Consider the following 8,446-nt stretch of genomic DNA (forward strand, 5'->3'; position numbering starts at 1 on the left):
TGGCAGGAGCAACCCAGCCCTGGCCCCTTCTTCTCAGAGTGGACATGCACAGTGCCATCAGCTCTGCTGAGGAGCCTTTGGTTGGCTCTGCCTTGAATTCCCCATAGCAGAGGGCTACAGTTGAAGCTGGGGACTCATGGCAGCCCCTGGTCCTAAGAAAGCCCACAGGGAAGGTATGAACATACCCCTCACATGAGTTCTTAAGGAAAAGTCAGATGCTTCAGCTGTATAAGGATTCAGAGCTCAGAATCAGATTTTGCACCAGCAGAATAAACTCATGATTAAGGCAGGGTCAGTGAAATCAGGGGGCTCGGCCCATCTCGGCCTGCAGGGATCTGAATGCACATGTCCTTCAGGAAGATCATAACCACCAAAATGCCCTGCCACCTGTCTAACAAAACCAGACCTTTTCACCACAGGACCCTTTGAGGAGCTACTGCTTCATCCTCCAGCCCTTTGCTACCTCTTTCTGAGGGAATTTAGGCAATCTGCTCCAGCCTCGAACCTGTGTTATTGAACTAGCGAAAGCACTGGGCTTGGATGCCTTTGAAGTCACTTTGCTCTATTTCTCCCAACAATTCCCATTTGTATACTGTGACATTTAAGTCTCCCAGACCCTTGAAGCAGAATGACTGGGCAATTATAAACTGCATTTGTTGTTCAGCTTGCGCCCCCCTCCCGTGAGCTGAACTGTGAAAACAGAGCTCACGTCAGCTCTGCACTTGAGAGCAGGCAGCACCATTTATAAAGCACCAGGATGAGGCTTTATGGTCCATCTGCAGTGATGGATGCAGAACTCCTGCAGGTGCACAAGGCTTGATGTTCAAATAGTCAGCCTGAAAATCCAGATTCTTCCTTCCACAAGGCCTAAAAAGCTTCTCAAAAAGAAGGGTTAAGCTGAATTTCGCACTCAAAAATCCTACTTGTATCTCTGTTTGCAGACTCACTTTTTTCTTTGCCTATTCACGATAGAAGGTGCTGTATAAAGATTATTTATTATCAACCTCCCTGGGAATGGAATGTGACCAGTTATAAAAATCTCACGTATTTCTTTAACACACTAGACCTGATTTCCTAGCCCTTGTCAAATGTTGGGACTTCAGCTTTGCAGTGTCTCTTCAGGAAGGTCAGTGCTGTTGTTATGGGTGGGAAACTGGGACACAAAGGTCTTCAGTGGGTACTGGGATCTCTGACTGCTATGCAAAGTGGATTCAAATGCAAAGCATTCCAGTCTCAGGTCTGTGCTGGCCAGAAGGAAGAGATGAGTATGAAGAATTCTGTCATCCCAACAGTAGCACAGTTTTCCAGCTTTTGCATGGATATGGGGAGCTCTGAACAGGACTGATGGGTTGTAGGGGCTGGGGCCTGTGTCACCTTCCATCACCACTGCTCTGGAGTTTAAACTGGATGCTCAGGGAGAGAGAGAGGATACAAACAGACACTGTAGAATCACCTGGTGTTTCTTGTCAAGAGACCTTGACATGATCCAGAAGATACATTTCTAACACAGACAATTCCTTTTCAACCTCAAAGGCATCCTTCCTTCCCCACGCCTCTCTGTCACTTGTTTCGATAGCTGTGTTTTTTTCTAACACGAAATAAACACACACAATATAATTCTTTCCCCTCATTTCTCAAGTTTATCTAACATGAACATTTTTAGGAACTGGATGTCAGAACAGAATGCCAGCTTCAAAATCATAACTTTTAAAGTTGGGTGAAAATTAAAACAAAAATAGATATTAAATTTGAGAGAGGATGAAAAAGTTCTGTTGGAACTTGGAGGAATTTCAAATGTTATTTTTAACCATAGACATTTAGCTCTTATGGGAAACAAAACTTAGAAGGACAGATATAATTAGGTCAGATATTGAGAAACTTATTACACTTTGCTACAGATGATCCCAGGAGAATGTAACTTAAGCCCTTTTTTTTGTATTAAGATTCAATCATGGTTCTTCACTTTTTAATGTAAAATAAAGTAGGATAGAAATATGCTTTGTATTACTAACTGCTTCAGTATGTGAAGCAATGAATGTTTGACAAGAAATCTGAGGACAGAAGGTAAAATTTTTATTTCACTTTGTACCAAAATGCATAACATTACGCTATCATCTGTGCCTGCTTTTGTTCGCTGTGTAGATACAATTGCTTTACTGGTGTATCCTGGGAATATCTGGTGCTTGGTATCTCCCAAGCACCACCGTGCAAATATTAACTACGCCTTGCAGCGTGATTACAGCATAGAGATTATTCCTATTACAAGTGGGGAAACTGAGGCAAAAAGCATCAGTTGCATGATCAGCACCGAGCCTGTTTCACTGCTGCAGTCAGGACTTGAGAACTTCTGCCTTCTGCTCCCACTGTTTCTGCAGAGAGATCCACCTTCACAAAAGAAGTGTGCGCTTCATGCGCACACTGGGGAGAAAAGCCTTTATTTAAAGAAGAAAGGAGCCAGTAGGTGGCTGATAGTGCTGTTAACACATGGATCTGTCATTACTCACAGCATTTATCGTGTCTGTTACCGTGAGGCGCAGTGTTCTTCTTAAAAGCAGGTGTCTAATTTGAGGGATACTGGTTTTCCTAGCAGCTACAGTGATCTGGGGAGGGAGACTTGATGAGTTGCCCGCCGTGAGATAGTGCACGTCATTTGTTGTAAAGGCTGCTCAGAGAGAGGTGAAAGTGGACTGCAGTCATGTTAGGCAAGTCCTGGATAGCAAGTTTCCCCCACTGGCTCAGGAGTAGAAAAAACAGTATTCTCATTAACAAAGATTTGCTGGCACCTCTCCTGGAACCTACAGCCAAAGCAGACAAAAGCAAACACAACATATAAAGGTGAAAAAAGCAAGGTAGCTGGAATTTTTCAGGGAAATGGATTAATCGTGTCAGCAGCACAGGTCTCCTGTGGTAGCGTAAAATGTTTCTCCATCCAGCAGGGAAATTTTGTGTATAGTTATTAGCAAAACCTTCAGAGTGTAAAATGCAAATATCTACAATGACTGGAGTATGTGGATTTGGAGTTCTGGTTGGACCCTTCATCATAGATGGTTGAAATAGAAGGAGTCTCTTCTTGCTGCTAGACCGCGTCCAGGCCAGAAGTGGTGGTAAATCTAAGCAACAGATTTATCTTAAATCCGAAGCAAAGAACAGCCAGGTGCAGTGGCAGGACCATCTAGAGTTAAGCACACAAGACAAGTTGATTCAACTGATGTTAGCCTGGAGCGAGACCCCATACCTGACATGACATTGGAGAAACATAAGGTAAGTCAGGAAACAGAATACATCAACATTTCTTGTAATATTTTTGACAAGTATAGGTGAAAGGAAAGCATGTTAGTTCCTGTGGTAAGTAAAAATCTCATACTTGATCAAGACGAACTGGTGTAAGGAAACACTCCTGTGCATTTGTGGCAACATGAAAGTGTCATCCATCCCATTGTTGCCAATATTCAGGAGTTTAGTTGCTTTCTATACTTGTAAATGGTAGCAATTGCAGTCAAAGTTTCCCTGTCTGTACAGGAGGTATTGAGGTTGATGAGCTGTTCAGAATTATTGTTAATGACTACAAGGTAGTGATATTGCTCTTCACCTTCAATGTAATAAGTGGCGTCGAGCTATGGCAATAATTTCCTGGAACAAACGCTGTACTTTTACTTTCTAGTATAAACTGCACTCTTATTGATGCAATAATCTGCAACTGTTTCTTCAGGCTGCAGAAGACTTCCAGTAACTCATAAAAGCCTCAGTCGTAATTCTGTTGGGTGCTACTTCCTCCCAGTGCTTTCCTTGCTGAGCTTGCAGTGGGGGCCATACAAAAGAAATTTTTACACCAAATTTGGTTTTTTCTAAGCAGAGCTTGCTTATTGTCTCTCAAACATACCACTTCCTATGTGCAGTCACAGAACCTCACTGCCCCAAGAAACTCAAATCAGCTAGGTTTCTTCTTGAGTTTCTGGACTCAAAGTCCAGAAGTAATCATTCCAAGATAGGGAACTATCTTGGATAATCTGTTTGGCATAACACTTCTAGGTAGTGTCCAGACAACAAATTGACTTAAATTAAAGCTTATTAAGATTAATATTGTCTGAGAATGGACATGCTTTCCTATACTCAGTGACTCTACAGCCACACTTCTGCAACAGTAATTTCTTACCCGCTACTTCTCTGTGTTTCTGTTAAACTCTGAGTCATCTGTCAAGTCTATCTCAAGCCTTGTCAAGCCTTGCATAGTTCTGCCAAGGGAGTAAATATATTTACTCAAGGTACATTGGATAAAGTAATTTGGTTGGTTTTATTTTGTTTTGTTTGCTGGTTTATGTTTTGTTGTTTTTTTGTTTGTTTGTTTGTCCTGAGGGAGCTGATTTTCTCTATCTAAAATAATCTATCCCTACAATGTTACTTTTTTGCTTCTGTACCAAAAGTCAACTTTTCCCAGGATACAAATATCATCTGGATGCCTAATGTTGCACACTACGGACTGGTGTAGTGGTGACAGCTCTCTCCTGACACAATGTCCAAGCCCTAAATTTGACATCTGAGCATTCCCTGCTATAGGCAATAGTGCCTGCACTTCTAGAGTAGTGGAGCACACATTGTGGATCACATAATGCAGAAAGCAAACTCTAGATTTTTACAATGCTCAGCTAAAATATATTATCAGGCCAACATTGAACTTCATCCTCAGGCTTTCAGAGGTGAAACTGGATTCCTCTTAATCCTTGAAACATCATGTTTCACTGTTAGTATTCAAGGCAACCAGTAGGATGGCTACTTGCATTTTCTATTTTTCAGAGGTAAAGCAAAACCAATTTTTTCCTGGTTTGATACCAGAGAGACACTGTCTACTTGAAATAGAGCCAGTTTGTGAAAATGAGTTAAAAGTCATCTCCTTGCCAATTTTTGTGGGTGTTCATCCTGCCTGGTTAGCAAGAAAAATCCTGCAGGGAATCTCATGTATATCAGTGCAAGCAGGTAATGAAGAGCTAAGCCTCTGCTACATTTCTTTCTTCCTTCCTTTGAAGAGGAGGAGGAGAGGGGAAGGCAGATGGTAACTCTTCTCTGGAGCACTGTGCATATGTCTGTTTTTGAAGCTTTACCTCTATAGAATTGATGTGTTTAACTAAAAAATTATATCTTTGCTGCAGAAAACAGGAGCAAGACATCAGCATGTTCCCTGACTGCGTTTCTCTGAGCTGGTAAAAAAGTATTATGGAGAGCAGGAAAGGGAGAGGGCAGGAGCTGCTCACTGCAGAGAGCAGTTTCAGCCAGAGGAGATGTCTGTGATTACTGCCAATGTGCCAAATGAAAGGTGTTGGGGAGTATTGTTCAGATTTACCAAATTGATGTGATTTATTGAGCTTTTCTTTCATCCCCTCCAAAGATGTTATGTCTGTTCAAATAAATTTTTTGCTTTATTGCTCACAGTTGGAGATGTTTCACGCAATGAGGCCCAGGTAATATAATGCAGTTTCCCAGATTTCTCCATGGAAGCTCAAAATAATGCTTAAGTGGTTTTATTTTTTTGGAAAGACCCTCTAAAAATTGAACCTAACCCCTGCTCTATCAGTCAGTTTGTGGCAGAACAGTAGGAAAACCTGTTTCAATTTTGACTTTATAGCTATATTAAAACACATTTTTTTTATTAAAAATAAAGACATAGCCTAAGACTTCTCAGAAAAAAAAAACAAACAAAAGTAAATCTTAAAAGACACTGTTATAGCAATTTTGTTCATTAGTCTCTGATTACATTCTAGGAAAGACAAAGGAGTGCATCCTTTTAAATCCAAAGGAAATATTTCCTAAATTTGGAGGGCATAAAGTGCTTCTGCTTCATCCAGCTGGAAAGCTTGGAGTCCACCACATTCAGTGGAGGAGAGGATGTTAAAAACAAATTTAAGTTTATGCTGAATGCACTGAATGGTGTCAGTTTCAGCAGTCACCCTTCTGAAAACATTTTTTTCCAATATTATTACCATAGAATCACAGAATGGTTTGGGTTGGAAGGGACCTTAAAGATCAACTGTGCCAGGGGCAGGGACACCTTCCACTAGACTAGGTTGCCCAGGGCCCCATCCAACCTGCCTTGAAAACTTCCGGGGATGGGACACCCACAGCTTTTCCGGGCAACCTGTTTGAGTGCCTCATCACCCTCAAAGTGGGGCTTATATCAGTTCGGCTACCCTCCTTCTGTCCTGCAGCAGGCAGCAGGGAGGGATGGAGGTGGAGGCCAAAGATACACTGCCAGATTGTTCAGGAAATAGTAGACATGAAGTTTCAGTTAAAGACCATAGATAATAACCTTTCTCTGTAACCCTGGGGCTTCAGGTTAATGTAGAATACTTGGGCGAAATCTGGCTGAACTGGTGCCAGGCAGCGTTTGTCTTTAGATTGCATCTGTGCTGATGTGGGAAATGGAGTAGATGTTTCTGGAGTGGCATCTGGCTCCTTTGAGCAATCATGCACCATGGTGTGCCTTTCAGGTGGTGAAGAATACCTGTGAGCTTCCCAGTGGCTGTGCTGGAGCCAGGCATGGTGCAGCTGAAGGGGACACAGGCAGGACTGAGCTATCTTTTGAGACCCAGGAGGAACAAAATGGTTTGAAGCCACCTTTCCCTGTATCTTCAGCTTGCTTTCTCATTCTACTCTGAAAAGAAGTCCCGGAGATGTCTCATTGCTTCACTATTACAAAGCCAGGAAAATAAGAATTTTTTATTTAGTTCTGACTATTCTGCAATAGTTTTCTCCTGCTTTTGGATGTATTGTACAGCACACAAAATTCAGAAAATCCTCGCCTGTTTCCTTCTGACAGACACAGCTAAAGAAGATACAGGGAAGTCCCAATGAATCAACATGCAGCTACCTTGACCCATTGCTTCTGCTGAGATTTCAGCAACACACACAGCAGTTGTAGAATGTCTGTGCTGCTTTACATTCAACCTCTGGCTTATTCTGAAATAATGTTCATGTGCAGGCAAGCCAGGACAAGGCTGCAGTGCTAACCACCCTGTCTTTCTGTCTTCAGGAATTCTCCCGTGGGAAGGCATTGCTTGATTTCCTCTTTAAAGAAGTGATTCATCCCAGTATCTTCCGCAGCTGCACGAAAGGGGGGAGACTAGACCCAGGATTTGTGTAAAATGGGAGAGGCTGGAATTGGAATAAGCAAATCAAACTCCCTTCATGTGAAGTTCCCACCTACCATTGTATGATGGGTCCAAACCAGAACACCGAATGACACTTCTCTGTAATGCCAGGGAATTTGATCAAGGTCCAATTTAGAAACCTAGTAATAAGAGGTGAGGTAATATGACACTTCCCCTCAGGATGGCTGTGCAAAAGAATGCAGGAAGAAGAAAAAATTAACCCTTTTTGTATGTAAAGTGAACCACATTCCTCCTTCATTCAAATCCTAGGGAAAAGTCTTCCTTTTGCATCATTCCTGTGTCCCAGGCAAGAAGGAGCATGATACTGTTCTAATGGCTGGGGTCTAAGGGAATGTGGAGTTCATTACGAATATCGAATATCGCAGACTCGGCAATACTGATTGTGCTGGTGTGAAGAGGGCATAACATCAACATTTTAGGAACATCTGTTTTTGTATGATGCAAAAAAAAAAGTTAGGAAATAAGCTGCACTTGACACATTACATTTCTACAGGTGAGCCTACACTGTATTCCTACACTGGAATATTCTGTCAGTTGTGTAGCACTGGATTCAGAATGTGCATTGTAGTATTATCTGCGATGAATAAGTAGCAAAAAGAAAACAGGAAAATGTGGGTCTGCTTCTGCATGAGGTGGGTGCCCTGACCGCAGAGGATACAGAGAAGGTGGAGTAACTGAATGCCTCCTTTGCTTCAGTCATTGCTGCCAAGATTGGTCCCTAAGAATCTCAGACCCTAGAGGCAAGAGAGAAAGTCTGGAGAAAGGAAAACTTTCTGTTGGTTGAGGAGGATCAGGTTAAAGATCATTTAGGCAGAATTGTCACATGCAAATCCACGGACCTTGATGGGATGTGCCCACACGTACTAAGGGAGTTGGCAGATGTTATTGCTATGCTACTCTCCATCATCTTCAAAAGGTCATGGATAACAGGAGAGTTGCCTGAGGACTGGAGCAAAGCCAATATAACTTCAGTCTTCAAAAATAGGCAAGAAGGAAGACCCAGGGAACTACAGGCCAGTTAGCCTCACCTTGATCCCTGGAAAGATGATGGAACAACTCATTCTGGATGTCATTTCTAAGCATGTGGAGGAAAAGAAGATGATCAAGAGTAGTCAGCATGGATTCACCATGCTTGACCAACCCGACTGCCTTCTATGGCGGTATGACTGTTCAGGAAGATGATGGGGGAGCAGTGGATGTTGTCTATCCTGACTTCAGCAAGGCTTTGTGTCTCCCGTAACATCCTCTTAGGCAGGCTCAGGAAGTGTGGGTTAGATGAGCAGGAG

This window comes from Manacus candei, unplaced genomic scaffold (genome assembly GCF_025592945.1).
Source record: "Manacus candei isolate 608988 ecotype Guabito, Panama unplaced genomic scaffold, ASM2559294v1 h1tg000019l, whole genome shotgun sequence".
Classification (NCBI taxonomy): domain Eukaryota; kingdom Metazoa; phylum Chordata; class Aves; order Passeriformes; family Pipridae; genus Manacus; species Manacus candei.